Consider the following 18,886-nt stretch of genomic DNA (forward strand, 5'->3'; position numbering starts at 1 on the left):
ATAGGGTGCCTTTTCAGTCTTTTCCTCAGGAATAGTATTGTAGATTTTTTACATTCGCTTCACACATGCTAAAATAGTGAATGCATCTGTTAGGCAACGTCATATCCTCATCCGTGGGTAGAAGAATGGCATTGCTGCTCTGCTCTTCATAGGACATGTTTAAGCAGTCTCGCAAAAGTAAGACTGCTTCATTCCTTCCCTCCTCTCCTCACCCCCATAGTGGGAATAAATATATCTCCAGTAACTCGGTATTTGATTACACAGTGGATAAAGTATAAATCACTCCCATTACCTCTGTTACACAACACGTATCTAGATTACTGCCACCCCCTACGCTGAAGGCTAACGGTCAATTCACACCCTTCATGCTGGAGTCGCTGTATTTCTGCAAGACATGGTCAATACATGATCCATAGGAGACAGAACGTTGTTGCCATTAGTTTCTGGTAGCATGACTATATCAGATTACCTCATCACATTCCATGCAGTATTATTGTATATCACTAGTTTCCCTACTTGTATGTAGTCAAGCTATTTTTGCTCAGGGCAACACAGGTATCTACAATCAGTCTGCATCTAATGTACTTATACTCGTATGCTGCTCATATATGTGGGTCAACCAGTAACCTCATCACCTTGTGCTGGATTGGAAGGTCTGGTACTCCATTCCTTTCACTGAACTGATATTGCTAGTCAAGAAAGGGAACGTTTCTCCTTAAGAAGAGCACCTAGAAAGTGTATAGGGAGACTTATAAGGCCATCCATGCTCCTCTGGGAATTGAGATGGAACAATACCTCTGCAGCACCACCTATTGGAAGGCAGCATTCCTGCAAGTCAGTGTCAGACTTTTTAAACAAAATTTATAGCAGTAATTGGGAATTGTGAGCCAAAGCCAGTCCATGCGCATATAGGTGTTTCGAGGTGATTGCCCCTCATCAGTGTGCAGCAGGTTTCTGGGTTGGCTAGTGAGAGGCGTATAGATGTGGGTCAGGAAAGGTATTCTTTCTCTTTAAGGTGAGCACATAGAAGGTGTGTAAAGAGACATAAGGCCATCCATGCTCCTCTGGAAAACAAGCAAATGGGAAAATGGAACAATACTTCTGCAGTGCTGCCTATTGGAAGGCAGCTTTCCTGCAAGTCAATGTCAGACTTTTTAAACAAGCCTTACAACAATGACTGGGAATTGTGAGCCAAAGCCAAAATAACCATGCACGGACAGCAGTTTCGGGGTGATGGCCCCTCATTAGTGTGCAGCAGGTTTCTGGCTAGTTAAAGCCAGAACAATCATGCACAGGCTTTTTAAAAAAGCCTAAATAAGCAGATAAGGGCAGCAAAAATTGGTACAATAAAATATCCAAAAATATCTTTTATTCCTCTGTGACAAGCAAAAGCAACAACATTTCGACTCACTAGGAGTCTTTGTTAAGCTTGACGAAAACTCCTAGTAAGTCGAAACGTTGTTGCTTTTGATTGTCACAGAAGAATAAAAGATATCTTTGGATATATTATTGCACCTTTTTTTTCTGCCCTTATCTGCTTATATTAGATTCTATCTGGATCGTTGGTTTACAATCCTATGGGCTTTGCATATCTACCTCACTGATTTCAGTGTAAAAAGGTTTGTGCTTCTTATTAACTATGTTTTGATGTATTGTTTAAAAAGCCTGACATTGACTTGCAGGAATGCTGCCTTCCAATAGGTGGCGCTGCAAAGGTATTCTTTCATCTTGCTGTATTGCTAGTTAATGCTACTATAGGCTTCGTTGTAGCAGCCACCATACTGCCTCCTTTACCTCTTCCGTGAGGAAGTAATAATTTTAGGGTTAATCTCTGTACCGTATGTAATTATTTAACTGCTTTGTGCATTTGCCTGGCTACTGCTCCTTCTTTTGCAATATGTATCTGACATTGTGGGCAGTAGCTGCTAACAGGCAACACAAATCCTTTATCCTATCTATGGACACCTTGTAATCATCATTGGGTCCTCCCGGTAGCTGCACAGCAGGACAGTACCACCTAATGCTCTCCTGACAAGGCTTCAAAGGCCTTGTTTGCGCTACGCTGAAGAACATTCAACGTATCAGTCAACTACTGCAACCTTTGCACTTGAAAGGTTAAGAAGTTCCCTACTCACATTGGTAACTAAAAGCCTACACGTTTAGTGGGTACGTCAAACTGGTACATTCCTATGTATTCATCTCTAATGATTTTCTCCCAACATATACTCCTCCTATTTTGCTAGCTAGCATTCCCAAAGCTGGCAGTTCAGCAATGTAAGGATGCTACATCCCTCCTTCCTTGGGTGTAGTAACTATGTTCCACAGACTTTAACTTTCACTGTGGGACAGTCTATGCATCTCATTCAGTCAGTATCGAAGCTCAAGGCACCTCATGTGTTTTTTCTTTTGCCCATCTTTGACATGCGTCTTCATTACACATTTCCAAAAAAGAGAAGTCTGTGCATTATACGCGCCTTGGGCATCCTAGCCTCACACAACCCCATCCTTCTTCAAGTACCTCACCCTTTCCTTCTGGGAGCCGTTCTAATGGATGGAACAATGATGCAGAGACTTGGAACATCCTGACCCTTGTTCGTTCTCAGTGGGACTGTTGCCACTCTAAGAGGATTCCGGTCGTTCCCTTCTATCGTCTTGGGACAGAACCAACGAGAATCCTGCCTAGGCATCGTCAGCTAAGTTCTTTCCATTAATCTTCTGTCCTTCAGACTCCAGGCCAGACCTACTTCATTCATCTTCTGTTCTAGTCCACTATAATCAGACTGCAAAAATGGCCTTTCTAGCTAACGAAGCAAGAACTCTCCGTATTAGCAATATCCAGCTATAATGGCAGACTAAACTCCACATTACAGCTCTCCTGGCTTTCTGCATGCAATGGTGAACAGCCAGGGAGTCAGCCTCAACACAGCTCTCCTGACTTTCTACATCTGGGAGCAGGCAGCCAGAGGGACAGCATCATCTGTCGAGCACAGAGCAATCCAGAGCTTGGTTCCTGCTGTTCTGGAATGCTCTTCTGGAGAAGATTCAGATGAAGTCTCTCTTTTCAGAGTTGGTTCAACTATGATCTTGGTTTGCCTTTTTTGCTAAGTAGAAAACTGGAGAACACACAGTACTTTCATTTTTTGCCTTTCTCATCCGTTCTTCAGCACTTTGAGAATCAAGTATGTCTCTTCCTCTCCTCCTACAGAAATCAGTTGCCCTCAGCAAACATAACTCTGATTATACTGGTACCCACTGCCGGCTAGTCTGACTATATATGCTTTAAGTAGGGCGAACAGTTAAAGGACAAGGGCATCTTCCTCCCCTCAGCGGTGCCACCCCACTAAAGATGCAGGCGCTCTCTTGACAATGGCCATCGTATTAGGCGCTTCTACTGATAGGAATGCTTTCCTGTCCTCATTACCTCTATTTCAACAAAAAGTATTACTTGGCAGCTGCTGGTGGCCCTGTCGCTTACTTGCATCCACTGGGAGCTACAGGCTATGAGCACCATCTTTTTCTTTTCCCACCCTCTTGGGTACTGCCTTTGATCATCTTAAGGTTTTGCGGTGTCCTCCAATAACACAGATGAGAAAACAGGATTTTGTTACTTACTGTAAAATCCCTGTCTTGTCACGTGCATTGGGGAACACTGCCCCCACCCAGTTGTTTGTTCTTGATAGCACTGGTGGTGTCTTTTCTCTCTCTACAATGGATCCTAAGGGCATGATTACATTTGCATAGCGTATTAAGTGCACAAAAATGGGAATTGAATAGAACCCATTGATTTCAATGGATTCATTCGCATGGGCAGACTTTTTTCATGCAATGTGCGATTGCGTGAAAAAATATGTGACATTGTGTGCATTAGTGCACCGCAAGAGCCCATTGAAATCAATAGACTTGCATAAATGCGCAGGATGTGCAAAAGAGCATCTTGGTCATGCAAACACGTGGTGCATTTGCGCGCCCAAAATGCTCTTACACCCCTGTGAAACCGGCCTTACTGTGGCCTGGTTTTTACTTAGAAATATTTGTCCTTCTGAGTTATGGTCTGTATTGATGGACTTCATTTGTTCATTGGTTCTCTCCTACTGCTTGCATACAAACTGATTTAGCTGTAGGAGTGGTATAGTTGATAGAAGGGACTAACTGTCTTTATTAGTAGCCATACCCAAGGTCTCCCCGTGTCCCCGTTGAACATGCCGAGAAAGGGATTTTACGGCTGTCACCTACTTCAAACCTCGTTATATAATAAATATACATCTGTCTTGGTCAAATCATATGAAACACTTTGCTGCATTTTTGTTGGTGTTTTCGTGGCATTTTTGAGCCCATAAATGCTGTGGCTTTTAAAAGTCTACAGTAAAATATTTTAAAATCTACATTCACACCGTTTTGGTGCATCCAGCTGTCAGTGGTTACCAATGTTGCCTGGGATCCTGGATTCAAATCTATGCAAGAGCAGCTCAGCCAACTATAGCACCACAGTAAAATATTGTCTCATGGTATACATTAGTATTATCTCAGGCATAGGTAAGGAGATTTAGGCCGGCTGCACACGACCGGATTTGCGTTGCGGAACCCCGACCGGATGTCCGCCTCCGGATTCTGCAGCAAATACCCTCCATAGCATGCTATGGAGAAGCGCTTTTTCCTGCACAATAGCAGAAACTAATTGCGATTATTTCTGATAACGAAAGAAAAATTTGCAGTATGCTCTATTTTTGTGCAGACAGCTTACATAGAAGACCAGGCCCTTTCGCAATTTAAGAAAAATAATTTCTACTGCGCATTTCCGACGGCGATCTGTGCAAACCATGCGCAGTACAGAAGGGAAGAAGTAATGACAGGTACGCACGGACACTGGCTGGGCACAGGGTCGGATTCCTCTGTGGGCTCCCGCACGTGGAATCAGAATCGGTCGTGTGCAGCTGGCCTTAGGGCTTCTGTAGACAAGCAGTTTCTTCTCAATGCATGTAAAACAGAGCATACATTGGAGGCATTTTAATGGTGTTTTCTATTTATTTTGTAGATTCATTTTTTCTAACATCCGGCCACAGCATTTTAGCCCTCAAGAAAAGTGCAGAAATGTGCTGCAAAAAAAAAAACACTTAAAACTCTTGCCCATATTTATGGATATTGGCCTATATTGCCCCAATTTTTTGAGAGTTCAACAATCTTAAATTGCGCCAGATTTACAGAAGTGTCACACAGACTTGTAAATTTGACACAATTAACGCTGCACCAAAAATAGGAAAAATGTGCTAAAAATGTGCTAAAAATGTGTCTACTGTCATTGACATCTACTTAGGCCAATTTAGAGTGAGGCCATTTTTTTAGCTAAAATTTTGTCTCTAGTAACATTGGTTGCCTCTAATAACACCAGCGTGTGCTGGCCCCCATGACCTTACTACTGAACCCACGTGATCTCCTCCTTCTGCTGCTAATGCAACCCACCCTTCTTCATCATCAGCGACGGGTAATACACTAGTACAGTACAGTACTGTATAATTACGCTCCAAAGTAACAGCACAGAGAACACAGTGATAACGCTGAGGACAGATAATGATGCCACCTGCAGTCCTATGTAACACCACAGAGAACACAGTCAGAACGCTGAGGACAGATGATGTATTGTAGTACAGCAGATGTCACCTGTCCTATTTAACAGCACAGAGAACACAGTGATAACATTGAGGACAGATGATGTACTGTAGTACAGCAGAGGTCACCTGGAGTCCTATGTAACAGCACAGAGAACACAGTGATAATGCTGAGGACAAATGATGTAGTAGATGTGATCTGCAGTCCTATGTAACAGCACAGATAAAATACAGTAACATGTTCAATAACATGTTAAATGTTCATTTATTCTTTACAGAAGTCAATTATATTCATTTATTATTATTATTGTTTCTGGTATTAAAGACCATATTTCTTCTCCATTAAATGTGGTTTGGTGTGTTTTTTTGAATGTCTAGAACTAATTAATTGGATTTACATTGATTCCTATGGAAATAATTACCTCGAGTAGCTACGGTTTCAGGTAAAGCCGATTGCTTTCGGATGGATTACCAATGTTAGTAGAGGTTTTACTGTTTATAGCAGTGTTGCACACACCAAAAATGGGTCAATTTGCATTCCAAAACACGTTTTACCACCCCAAATTAAATTCTGCTTTCTGTACTAATATAAAAAAATTAGCCATCAGCCTAATTACTGATTTTAACACATAAATGGGGGGCAAAAGCATAAAAAACACTATCTAGTTTATTTTGCACCACAAAATGTGCAAATTTCCGCATAACACTACTACATGCACCAAAATTGCACCAGTTTGTATTCATAAGTATGTTTTGCTTTAAAATTTTGTTCTGCAACATCTATTAATATTAAATAATTAGTCAATAGTCAAAATAATGCTAATAAAACAAAGGGGGCAAAATAAAAAATAAACCTATGTAGGTGGGTTTGTGGAAAAAAATGTGCCAAAAGGAGTGCATGCTGAAAATTTTGCGCCAGATGCCTCTTCACTTATACCAACTTTCATTAGGTTTTATTAGCGCCCCTTTTTGCTTTTTTATCACGCCCACTTTTTGGGGTAAAAAATTAGTGAGCTTGTCAGTTTTATTTTTTTTTGCTGCAAACTATTTATAAAGTTATCTGAAACTCTGTGTGCCTGAAGTTAATGTCCAACATTCTAACAGACATTGTAACATGGCTGGGAATACAAGCCAAAACAAAAGTCTTCAACAGAAGGAAAAGACAACCATTTGCAGACAGGCTATTTCGGGGTTTTTTGTCACTTGTTAGTGTACAGTAGTAAAGATATATATTTCTCATGCAGCAACAAATGTCTGACCATAGACAATAATAAATGGTTCCACAAAGTCCTCTCAAGAGGGAGCTGTTTGCTGATGCTCTGAGTTCTGCTATATCGAGTTGGCTCTAACTATTGCCAAGCGGAAAATGCTGTCATCATAGGACACACAATAATGCCTGCAGAATATAAAAAAATACAGAATATATGTAGAAATAGAGCTGTATGGAAACATGGACTTATGGAACGTTTCATAGAATAACACTGACTTGAGAATTACTCGGTGCAGAAAGAGAATGATTTCTGAATACAGAAGCTGGACTCTATGAAGCACTGATAGTAAGGCTGGCTGTCCAGTGGCTGACCACGGAGAATCGGGGCAATTCGCAGCATGCGAATCGCAATGATTCTCCGCTCGTGGACAGGTGCCGGCGCTTTCCATAGCAATGCTATGCGAAGCTTCAGCCGGCGTGATTCGCCGGCGGTTTACTACCGGCGAATAAACTGCTGTGGACAGGAGGCCTTAAAAGCCATTAGATGATAACTGCTGCTTTTTAAAAAAGATAAAAATGTCACTTTAAGGGCTCCTGCACACTTGCGTTTTTCTTGCACATTTTTTTCGCGCGATTGTCAATGGGATTTTCTAATGTTAAAAACGCATTGCACAAAAATTGCAAAGCACAAACTTGGGATGCGTTTTTAACATTAGAAAGTCCCATTGAAAATCGCATTAAAAAAATGCAGCAATATCGTAGCGTTAAAAAAATGCAAGTGGGTGTGCGCCCTAACTCTGCAAACTCTCCACAATGCATCAATTACATCATTAACCCCTTAGTCGTGTCTTTTTATGGCAGTCACTAATGGACTTTGTTCTATTGCATGTGTTTTTTACTTGCTGGTAGGAGTTGGGCCCAGCTGTAATAGCAGGGATCAGAGGAACCTCCAATTCCAGATGTTTAACCCTTGAGCAATGTAACAATAACAGGAAAATACTGACAGGGGGAGGGGGTTGTGATCATGAGGTCCGGAAGTGTTGCTATGGCACCCAGAGCTAACCTGAAGATGGCTTCTAAGTCTGCCATCTTCGGTGGCCTATGAGGCTCAGCCTCTAACTAAGCCTCACAGGCCAATATAATACATAAGGAAGTATTGCAGTGTATTATACCAACTAACAAATGGCGTGACATTCAAACCCTGTGGTGGGTCAAATATAAAAGACTTTAAAAAAAAAAGTGTCAAAAAATTGTAAAAAATATTTTAAAAAAAGAAAAAGTTAAAACCAAACTTTTCCTCCTTTACTATGTAAAAAAAATGATCACAAATTTAGTATGTTCGTAATGACCCACATAAAAAAGTTATACTATTATTTATTCTGCACAGTGCATACAGTGTAAAAAAATAAAATTAAAAAAAACATGGCAAAAGTGGCTAATTTTGCATATCTTGCCTCACAAAAAACTGAATAGAAAACAATCAGAAAGTTGTATAGATCACCAAATGGTACCATTAAAAAGTATAATTCGTTTTGCAAAAAAAAAAAAAAAACAAAACAGCACACAGCACTTCTGATGGAAAAAAATGTTAGCAGTCATTGAATGTGGTGATACAAAATTGTGGTTTTTTTTTTACATTCTCCCTCCCCCCTCAAAAAAATATTACTAAGGGCTCTTTTACATGGGCGTTGGCGTTTTTACGTTCGTCCGCCGACGCCGTAAAAGCGTGAATAGGTGCACAAAGATAACGTTTGTGTGCCCGTTCAGACGCCGGGCCCAACGCACACGTTGGGCAGGAGGAAACAGGTTAGCTCTGCTAACCTGTCTCCCCCATCCCTTCCCCTCGCTGGCAAGGGGAGGAGGTGGGATGGGGCAGGAGCTCAGCAACTAGCTCTGCCCCTTCCATTGCAAATGGCAAGGGGTGGAGAGGAGCAGGGAAGGGGGTGGGAGTTTAGCAGTCACGCTGCTAAACTCCCTCCCACCTGCCTTCTCTGGCAGCTGTCATAGGCTCCCATAGGAGTCTATGGAGTCGCCGCCATATTCCAGACAGAAAGATAGTTCCAGGCCAGCGTAAAAGCACCTGGTGTTAAATTAGCCAGCCGGGTGCTTTTACACCGCGGGAATACGCGTGTGTGATCTGATGCATTGGAATCCAATGCATCAGATGGTAGCATATATTGGCCAGCCATGAAAACAGCGGCTGATATACACTCGTGTGAATAAAGCCTAAAAGTTATACAATACATTATATGTATAGACAAATTATACCATGAGGCCTCGGTCAGACGGGCGTTTTTTCGCACGATTTGCGCATGCGATCTGCGATCTTTTAGAACCATTGCTTTGCAATGGTATTGGACACATGGGCGCTTTTTATGCTCTTGTCCGATAAATTATAGGACACAAGAAATCGCAGATCGCGCCTATCTGCGATTCCTTGTGTTTTATTATATGCTCTCAATGAGGCCGGCGGCATCAGCGCCGACCCCATTGAGAACATATACTACAGAAATCATTTTTCTCTGCCACAGCTGTAACAGCTGTGGCAGAGAAGAATGATGTTCACCCATTGAATTCAATGGAGCCGGCAATACAGCCGGCTCCATTGAAAGCAATGGGCTGCGGGCGAGCGCGGGATGAAATTTTGGGAAGGGCTTAAAAATGTAAGCCCTTCCCTGAAAAGCATCCAAAAATGTGTAAAAATAAAAAATATAAATATACCCACCTTGTCCGTGCAGCCGGAGTTAAGCCGCGGCCGGCCGCAAGTTCTCCTGAACTGCTCTGGGTAGTATTCAGCAGCCGGGGATTTAAAATCCCCACCTGCTGAATGGGCTGCCTCTGATTGGTCACAGCCCTCACCAATCAGAGGCAGCTCTCACTCACCCATTCATGAATTCATGTATGGGTGAGTGAGAGCTGCCTCTGATTGGTGAGGGCTGTGACCAATCAGAGGCAGCCCATTCAGCAGGCGGGGATTTTAAATCAGGAGAACTGCCGGCCAGCCGCGGTTGAACTCCGGCTGCACGGACAAGGTGAGTATATATATATATTTTTTATTTATTTATTTTTACACATTTTTGGATGCTTTTCAGGGAAGGGCTTATATATTTAAGCCCTTCCCGAAAATTCATCCCGCTCTCACCACCAGCCTATTGCTTTCAATGGAGCCGGCTGTAGTGCCGGCTCCATTGAATTGCAATGGGTTGAATAGCGCTCCTTTGATCGAGGCCTTTTCCCCGAAAACGCTGCTAGCAGCAGATTTTTCGGGCGATTTTTCGGCCCCGGTCACGCGATTTGCGGATGCGCATCCGACATGCGATGCGCAAATCACGGCAAAAAACGGTCGTCTGACCGAGGCCTTAAAAGTATAAAAAGCCCCTCATATGACTATGTTGACAGAAAATTTTTAAAGTTATGGGTCTAGGAATGTTACAATGAAAAGAACTGAAAAATTAGTCACCAGGGCCAAAAAAGGGCCTGCTATAAAAGGATTAAATGTCCCAAACAGAATGGTAACAATAGACACTGTTGTTATGCTGATTAATGTTGTGGTACATGCGTGCCGTTGTGTGCATTTGGAAGTATAAAATGTACATATTAGAAGTCCAAGTTAAAATAAGTTGTTTTTTTAGGGGGAGAGTGGCAGGTTGCATATGTTTAGGTTTCTTTACCTGAAATTCCAAAGAAAACCACATTATATAACATTGAAATAAGCATTCAGATGATTTTACTAAAATGGCCAAAATGCAAAGAACCCAAGAACCCGCAGACCGCTGTGGTATTTACTTAACAGTAGCTTCCAATCCAACCATTCTGTAAAACTCAGTAGACTGCAGCCACATACTTAGGCAGCACTGGATGTGCTTACATATCTCAGATGGTTACACAAGTATCTACCTGTATATACAAATGCAAAAATAACACAGTGGCTAATGAAGTTGGGAATATTTGGTGGTTCATTTCAAGTACATATCTGCATGCCTATAAAGAACCACATTTAGGTAGTCATAATGGTGCTATGAAGCTTTTTTTTACATTATATTTTGCAGTTACATAAATAGTGATTCCCTAGATTTTTTTTATATTGGAATAGTAAATTGACATAAGACAGCAGTAGCTTGTACATTTTTAGGTTTCTTGATCTTTGTCATAACATCTTGACAGGCTATGTGTAGAACAAATATAGGGCACTGGGTTAGCCAGAAAAATTGTGTTGGTAATACATTTGTGCAAAAAGGCAAAAGTATTATAGAAATGATACCTTTAGGCCGGCTGCACACCGGATTCCACAGCAAATACTTTCCATAGCATGCTATGGAAAAGCGCTTTTTCCTGCATATGAGCGTGAATCAATTGTAATTTTCCGCTTACATAGGAAGAATCTCAGCATGCTGCATTTTTGCGTGGATGGCTTCCATTGCAGTCAATGGAAGCCGTCCGACCCACGGCCCTTAAGCAATTGACATTGCGGAAAGGTCGCGGTTTCCGCATCATCCCTAGGCAATGGGCGCAGGAAGAGCAGGGAGTTTAAAAAAAAAATCTTTACTGCGCATGTCTGAAGGGTAGCCGTGCACACCATCACAGTAGAGTACAGAAGAAGAAGTGACAGGTACGTGCGGAACCTCAGCCCAGGATTCTTGCATAAGTGGGGGATATGATAGGTCTGAAAGAGGTCAAGACGGGTGTCCCCCTTCCAATCATTTTTTGTTTTTCTCATAAAAGTTCAAAAATTGATTGTTAAAATGTTTCCATCTAATAGGTGGTGCTGCTGAGGTAGTATTTCCATCTTCTTTTATCCTCTTCTATATGCGTTAGCGATAAGAGACATCATAAAACTGTCACATTCCTCAGCTCAGTGGACTGATTTAGTATTTGTGTCTCTGCTCAGGCTGTCTTGTGTTTTTTTACGTCTCAAATTTCTGTGTGTGAACATTTATTTAGATTGAGATGGGTGTCCTCCCCACCCCCCTCTGCATATGTATGTTATAATTATGTGTCACCCAAATTAGTTTCATTCATTAGTCTGAGGAAGAGGCGATATTCTGAAAGCTTGCTGCAACATCATGTATTTTTCTTAGCCATTAAAAAGTAACCTATCTGCAAGATTACTTGGTTTCTTTTACTGACAACCATCACTCTTTACTGGCTAACACAATACCAAACCCTTTTTTACTTAATAACACGTCCGTGGACTTTAGTCCTAAATATTGCAGTTTTGAAGTAAAGATGCGTAGATTTGTACAGGTGCAGAATTCAAGCCTCATAGTGATAACAATGTGATACAGACAAGCCTGCGCATCCTAATTCCGTCCTGTGTGAAAGGTCCCTTTAACTTCTCTTCCAATGTTGATGGCAATGAGTCTGCTGACTTCTCACCACCTAACTTCTTTGAAAGTAACCGGTAATTTAAAACTAAACCTACATATCTCCTCCAAAAACATTGACTTTCTCTACCAACTTGTTATTCTTGGCCTGGTAATCAACCCATCTGTTCCTGACTACAGCTCGCAACACGAAAAAAAACAAGCCCTTAATATGGCCATGTCAAAGAAAAAATAAAAAAACTCCTGGCCTTTGAAAAGTGAGATTAAAATCCCCCCCCAAAAAAAATCATCACATCCTTAGGTTCGAAACAGGCCTTGTCACTAAGGGGTTAAATATAGAGATGAGCGAACGCGTTCGTCCGAGCTTGATATTCGTGCGAATATTAGGGTGTTCGGGATGTTCGTTATTCGTAACGAACACCATGCGGTGTTCTGGTTACTTTCACTTCCTTCCCTGAGACGTTAGCGCGCTTTTCTGGCCAATTGAAAGACAGGGAAGGCATTACAACTTCCCCCTGCAACGTTTAAGCCCTATACCACCCCCCTGCTGTGAGTGGCTGGCGAGATCAGGTGTTCGCCTAATATAAAAGTCGGCCCCTCCCGCGGGTCGCCTCAGATGCGGTGTGAGTTAGATGAGGGACAGTGCTGTTTATACCGGAGCTGCTGTAGGGAAAGAATTGGTAGTTAGTGTAGGCTTCAAGACCCCCCAAAGGTCCTTATTAGGGCCACTGATAGCTGTGTGTTGGCTGCTGTTAGCAGTGGCATTTTTTTTTTTCTCAAAATCGGCTCTGCAGAGCGTTGCACCTGGCATTAGGGACAGAAGTGCTGCATAGGCAGGGAGAGTGTTAGGAGTGAGTGTAGCCTTCAAGAACCTCAACGGTCCTTTCTAGGGCCATATTTATCCGTGTGCAGTACTGTCCAGGCTGCTGTTAGCTGTGCTGCATTTTTTTTGGGCTTCTCAAAATCGCCTCTGCAGAGCATTCCACCCTCCATTGATACTGCAGGGAAAGAATTGTATAGGCAGGGCCACAACACAGTTATTATTCATAGAATATACGCAGTGCTGCCTTTTGGTGGGAAAAAACTGAAAACAAATCTATTTGTCCAGCCTCTGTCCGTCCTAACGCCTGTGGACACGTGTGAGCTGCGTGAAAAACATTGCTAAATCATACGCACCCAGCTACGCTTTACTGCTGGCTTCGCCATTTGCTTTCCTTAATTGGGAAAAAAAATACCTGCTCTGCCAGAGTTATAATAACTCTGCTACCCTCACGTTCTGTGACACATAAGCAGGGACACAGCACAGTTATTAAACTTCTCATGTTCATTGAATATACGCAGTGCTGCCTTTTGGTGGGAAAAAACTGAAAACAAATCTATTTGTCCAGCCTCTGTCCGTCCTAACGCCTGTGGACACGTGTGAGCTGCGTGAAAAACATTGCTAAATCATACGCACCCAGCTACGCTTTACTGCTGGCTTCGCCATTTGCTTTCCTTAATTGGGAAAAAAAATACCTGCTCTGCCAGAGTTATAATAACTCTGCTACCCTCACGTTCTGTGACACATAAGCAGGGACACAGCACAGTTATTAAACTTCTCATGTTCATTGAATATACGCAGTGCTGCCTTTTGGTGGGAAAAAACTGAAAACAAATCTATTTGTCCAGCCTCTGTCCGTCCTAACGCCTGTGGACACGTGTGAGCTGCGTGAAAAACATTGCTAAATCATACGCACCCAGCTACGCTTTACTGCTGGCTTCGCCATTTGCTTTCCTTAATTGGGAAAAAAAATACCTGCTCTGCCAGAGTTATAATAACTCTGCTACCCTCACGTTCTGTGACACATAAGCAGGGACACAGCACAGTTATTAAACTTCTCATGTTCATTGAATATACGCAGTGCTGCCTTTTGGTGGGAAAAAACTGAAAACAAATCTATTTGTCCAGCCTCTGTCCGTCCTAACGCCTGTGGACACGTGTGAGCTGCGTGAAAAACATTGCTAAATCATACGCACCCAGCTACGCTTTACTGCTGGCTTCGCCATTTGCTTTCCTTAATTGGGAAAAAAAATACCTGCTCTGCCAGAGTTATAATAACTCTGCTACCCTCACGTTCTGTGACACATAAGCAGGGACACAGCACAGTTATTAAACTTCTCATGTTCATTGAATATACGCAGTGCTGCCTTTTGGTGGGAAAAAACTGAAAACAAATCTATTTGTCCAGCCTCTGTCCGTCCTAACGCCTGTGGACACGTGTGAGCTGCGTGAAAAACATTGCTAAATCATACGCACCCAGCTACGCTTTACTGCTGGCTTCGCCATTTGCTTTCCTTAATTGGGAAAAAAAATACCTGCTCTGCCAGAGTTATAATAACTCTGCTACCCTCACGTTCTGTGACACATAAGCAGGGACACAGCACAGTTATTAAACTTCTCATGTTCATTGAATATACGCAGTGCTGCCTTTTGGTGGGAAAAAACTGAAAACAAATCTATTTGTCCAGCCTCTGTCCGTCCTAACGCCTGTGGACACGTGTGAGCTGCGTGAAAAACATTGCTAAATCATACGCACCCAGCTACGCTTTACTGCTGGCTTCGCCATTTGCTTTCCTTAATTGGGAAAAAAAATACCTGCTCTGCCAGAGTTATAATAACTCTGCTACCCTCACGTTCTGTGACACATAAGCAGGGACACAGCACAGTTATTAAACTTCTCATGTTCATTGAATATACGCAGTGCTGGCTTTTGGTGGGAAAAAACTGAAAACAAATCTATTTGTCCAGCCTCTGTCCGTCCTAACGCCTGTGGACACGTGTGAGCTGCGTGAAAAACATTGCTAAATCATACGCACCCAGCTACGCTTTACTGCTGGCTTCGCCATTTGCTTTCCTTAATTGGGAAAAAAAATACCTGCTCTGCCAGAGTTATAATAACTCTGCTACCCTCACGTTCTGTGACACATAAGCAGGGACACAGCACAGTTATTAAACTTAGATTATTCATTCACTAGAGGCAGTGGGGCCTTTCGTTTTCCCAAAAGGGCAAAAATTATATTTGGCCTGCAGTCTTGCGCCAATTTATTTCCTGCCTGTTAAATCAAATCACTGGTAATACAGCATGCTGAGGGGTAGGGGTAGGCCTAGAGGACGTGGACGCGGCCGAGGACGCGGAGGGCCAAGTCAGGGTGTGGGCACAGCCCGAGCTCCTGATCCCGGTGTGTCGCAGCCGACTGCTGCGCGATTAGGAGAGAGGCACGTTTCTGGCGTCCCCACATTCATCGCCCAATTAATGGGTCCACGCGGGAGACGGTTATTAGAAAATGAGCAGTGTGAGCAGGTCCTGTCCTGGATGGCAGAAAGTGCTTCGAGCAACCTATCGTCTACCCGCAGTTCTGCGCCGTCCACTGCTGCAAATCCGAATCCTCTGTCTGCTGCTCCTCCTTCCTCCCAGCCTCCTCACTCCACTACAATGACACCTGCTCAGGAGCGGGAACACTCCCAGGAACTGTTCTCGGGCCCCTGCTCAGATTGGGCAGCAGCGGTTCCTCTCCCACCAGAGGAGTTTATAGTCACTGATGCCCAACCATTCGAAAGTTCCCGGGGTCCGGGGGATGAGGCTGGGGACTTCCGCCAACTGTCTCAACAACTTTCTGTGGGTGAGGAGGACGATGACGATCATACACAGTTGTCTTGCAGTGAGGTAGTAGTAAGGGCAGTAAGTCCGAGGGAGCAGCGCACAGAGGATTCGGAGGAAGAGCAGCAGGACGATGAGGTGACTGACCCCACCTGGTGTGCAACGCTTACTCAGGAAGACAGGTCTTCAGAGGGGGAGTCAAGGGCATCAGCAGGGCAGGTTGCAAGAGGCAGTGCGGTGGCCAGGGCCAGGGGTAGAGGCAGGGCCAGACCGAATAATCCACCAAGTGTTTCCCAAAGCGCCCCCTCGCGCCATGCCACCCTGCAGAGGCCGAGGTGCTCTAAGGTCTGGCAGTTTTTCACAGAGACGCCTGACGACCGACGAACAGTGGTGTGCAACCTTTGTTGCGCAAAGCTCAGCCGGGGAGCCAACACCAACAGCCTCACCACCACCACCATGCGCAGGCATATGATGGCCAAGCACCCCACAAGGTGGGACGAAGGCCGTTCACCGCCTCCGGTTTGCACCCCTGCCTCTCCCCCTGTGCCCCAACCTGCCACTGAGATGCAACCCCCCTCTCAGGACACAGGCACGACCGTCTCATGGCCTGCACCCACACCCTCACCTCCGCTGTCCTCGGCCCCATCCACCAATGTCTCGCACCGCACAGTCCAGCCGTCGCTAGCGCAACTGTTGGAGCGCAAGCGCAAGTACGCCGCCACGCACCCGCACGCTCAAACGTTAACCGTCCGCATCACAAAATTCATCAGCCTTGAGATGCTGCCGTATAGGGTTGTGGAAACGGAGTCCTTGAAAAGTATCATGGAGGCGGCGGCCCCGCGCTACTCAGTTCCCAGTCGCCACTACTTTTCCCGATGTGCCGTCCCAGCCCTGCACGACCACGTCTCCCGCAACATTGTACGCGCCCTCACCAACGCGGTTACTGCCACGGTCCACTTAACTACGGACACGTGGACAAGCACAGGCGGGCAGGGCCACTACATCTCCCTGACGGCACATTGGGTGAATTTAGTGGAGGCTGGGACAGAGTCAGAGCCTGGGACCGCTCACGTCCTACCCACCCCCAGAATTGCGGGCCCCAGCTCGGTGCTGGTATCTGCGGAGGTGTATGCTTCCTCCACTAAAGCACCCTCCTCCTCCTCCTCCTCCTCTGTCTCGCAATCAAGATGTGTTAGCAGCAGCATGTCGCCAGCAGTCGGTGTCGCGCGGTGTGGCAGCACAGCGGTGGGCAAGCGTCAGCAGGCCGTGCTGAAACTACTCAGCTTAGGCGATAAGAGGCACACGGCCCACGAACTGCTGCAGGGTCTGACAGAGCAGACCGACCGCTGTCTTGCGCCGCTGAGCCTCCAACCGGGCATGGTCGTGTGTGACAACGGGCGTAACCTGGTGGCGGCTCTGCAGCTTGGCAGCCTCACGCACGTGCCATGCCTGGCCCACGTCTTTAATTTGGTGGTTCAGCGCTTTCTGAAAAGCTACCCACGCTTGTAAGACCTGCTCGTAAAGGCGCGCCGGCTCTGCGCACATTTCCGCAAGTCCCACACGGACGCTGCCACCCTGCGCACCCTGCAACATCACTTTAAGCTGCCAGTGCACCGACTGCTGTGCGACGTGCCCACACGGTGGAACTCTACGCTCCACATGTTGGCCAGGCTCTATGAACAACGTAGAGCTATAGTCGAATACCAACTCCAACATGGGCGGCGCAGTGGGAGTCAGCCTCCTCAATTCCTTTCAGAAGAGTGGGCCTGGTTGGCAGACATCTGCCATGTCCTTGGTAATTTTGAGGAGTCTACCCAGGTGGTGAGCGGCGATGCTACAATCATTAGCGTCACCATTCCTCTGCTATGCATCTTGAGAAATTCCCTGCAAACCATAAAGGCAGCTGCTTTGCGCTCGGAAACGGGGGCGGGGGAAGACAGTATGCCGCTGGATAGTCAGGGCACCCTCCTGTCTATTTCTCAGCGCGTACAGGAGGAGGAGGAGGAGCATGAGGAGGATGAGGGGGAAGAGACAGCTTGGGCCGCTGCTGACGGTACACCGGCTGATTGCCTGTCATCCTTTCAGCGTGTATGGCCTGAGGAGGAGGAGGAGGAGGAGGATCCTGAAAGTGATCTTCCTAGTGAGGACAGCCATGTGTTGCGTACTGGTACCCTGGCACACATGGCTGACTTCATGTTAGGATGCCTTTCTCGTGACCCTCGCGTTGCACGCATTCTGGCCACGACGGATTACTGGGTGTACACACTGCTCGATCCACGGTATAAGGAGAACCTGCCCACTCTGATTCCCGAAGAGGAAAGGGGTTCGAGAGTGTTGCTATACCACAGGACCCTTGCGGACAAGCTGATGGTAAAATTCCCAGCCGACAGCGCTAGTGGCAGAAGGCGCAGTTCCGAGGGCCATGTTGCAGGGGATGTGCGTAGATCGAGCAGCATGTACATCCCAGGCAGTGCAACAGTCTTTAAGGGCCTGGCCAGCTTTATGGCTCCCCACCAAGACTGTGTCACCGCTCCCCAGTCACGGCTGAGTCGGCGGGAGCACTGTAAAAGGATGGTGAGGGAGTACGTAGCGGATCGCACAACCATCCTTGGTGACGCCTCTGCCCCCTACAACTACTGGGTGTCGAAGCTGGACACGTGGCCTGAACTAGCCCTGTATGCCCTTGAGGTGCTTGCTTGTCCTGCGGCTAGCGTCTTGTCGGAAAGGGTGTTTAGTGCGGCTGGGGGAATCATCACAGATAAGCGTAGCCGCTTGTCAACCGACAGTGCCGACAGGCTAACACTCATCAAGATGAACAAAGGCTGGATTTCCCCAGACTTCTGTTCTCCACCAGCGGACAGCAGCGATACCTAAGCAATACGTAGGCTGCACCCGCGGATGGAAGCTACGTTCTCTCTCACCATCCAAAACGGGGACATTTCTGCTTCATCAATCTGTGTCTAATATTCCTCCTCCTCCTCCTCCTGCTCCTCCTCCTGAAACCTCACGTAATCACGCTGAACGGGCAATTTTTCTTAGGGCCACAAGGCTCACTCAAATAATTTTTCAGAACAATTTTTATAAGTTTCAATTAGCTTAAAAGCGTTGGAA

This window comes from Eleutherodactylus coqui, chromosome 1 (genome assembly GCF_035609145.1).
Source record: "Eleutherodactylus coqui strain aEleCoq1 chromosome 1, aEleCoq1.hap1, whole genome shotgun sequence".
Classification (NCBI taxonomy): domain Eukaryota; kingdom Metazoa; phylum Chordata; class Amphibia; order Anura; family Eleutherodactylidae; genus Eleutherodactylus; species Eleutherodactylus coqui.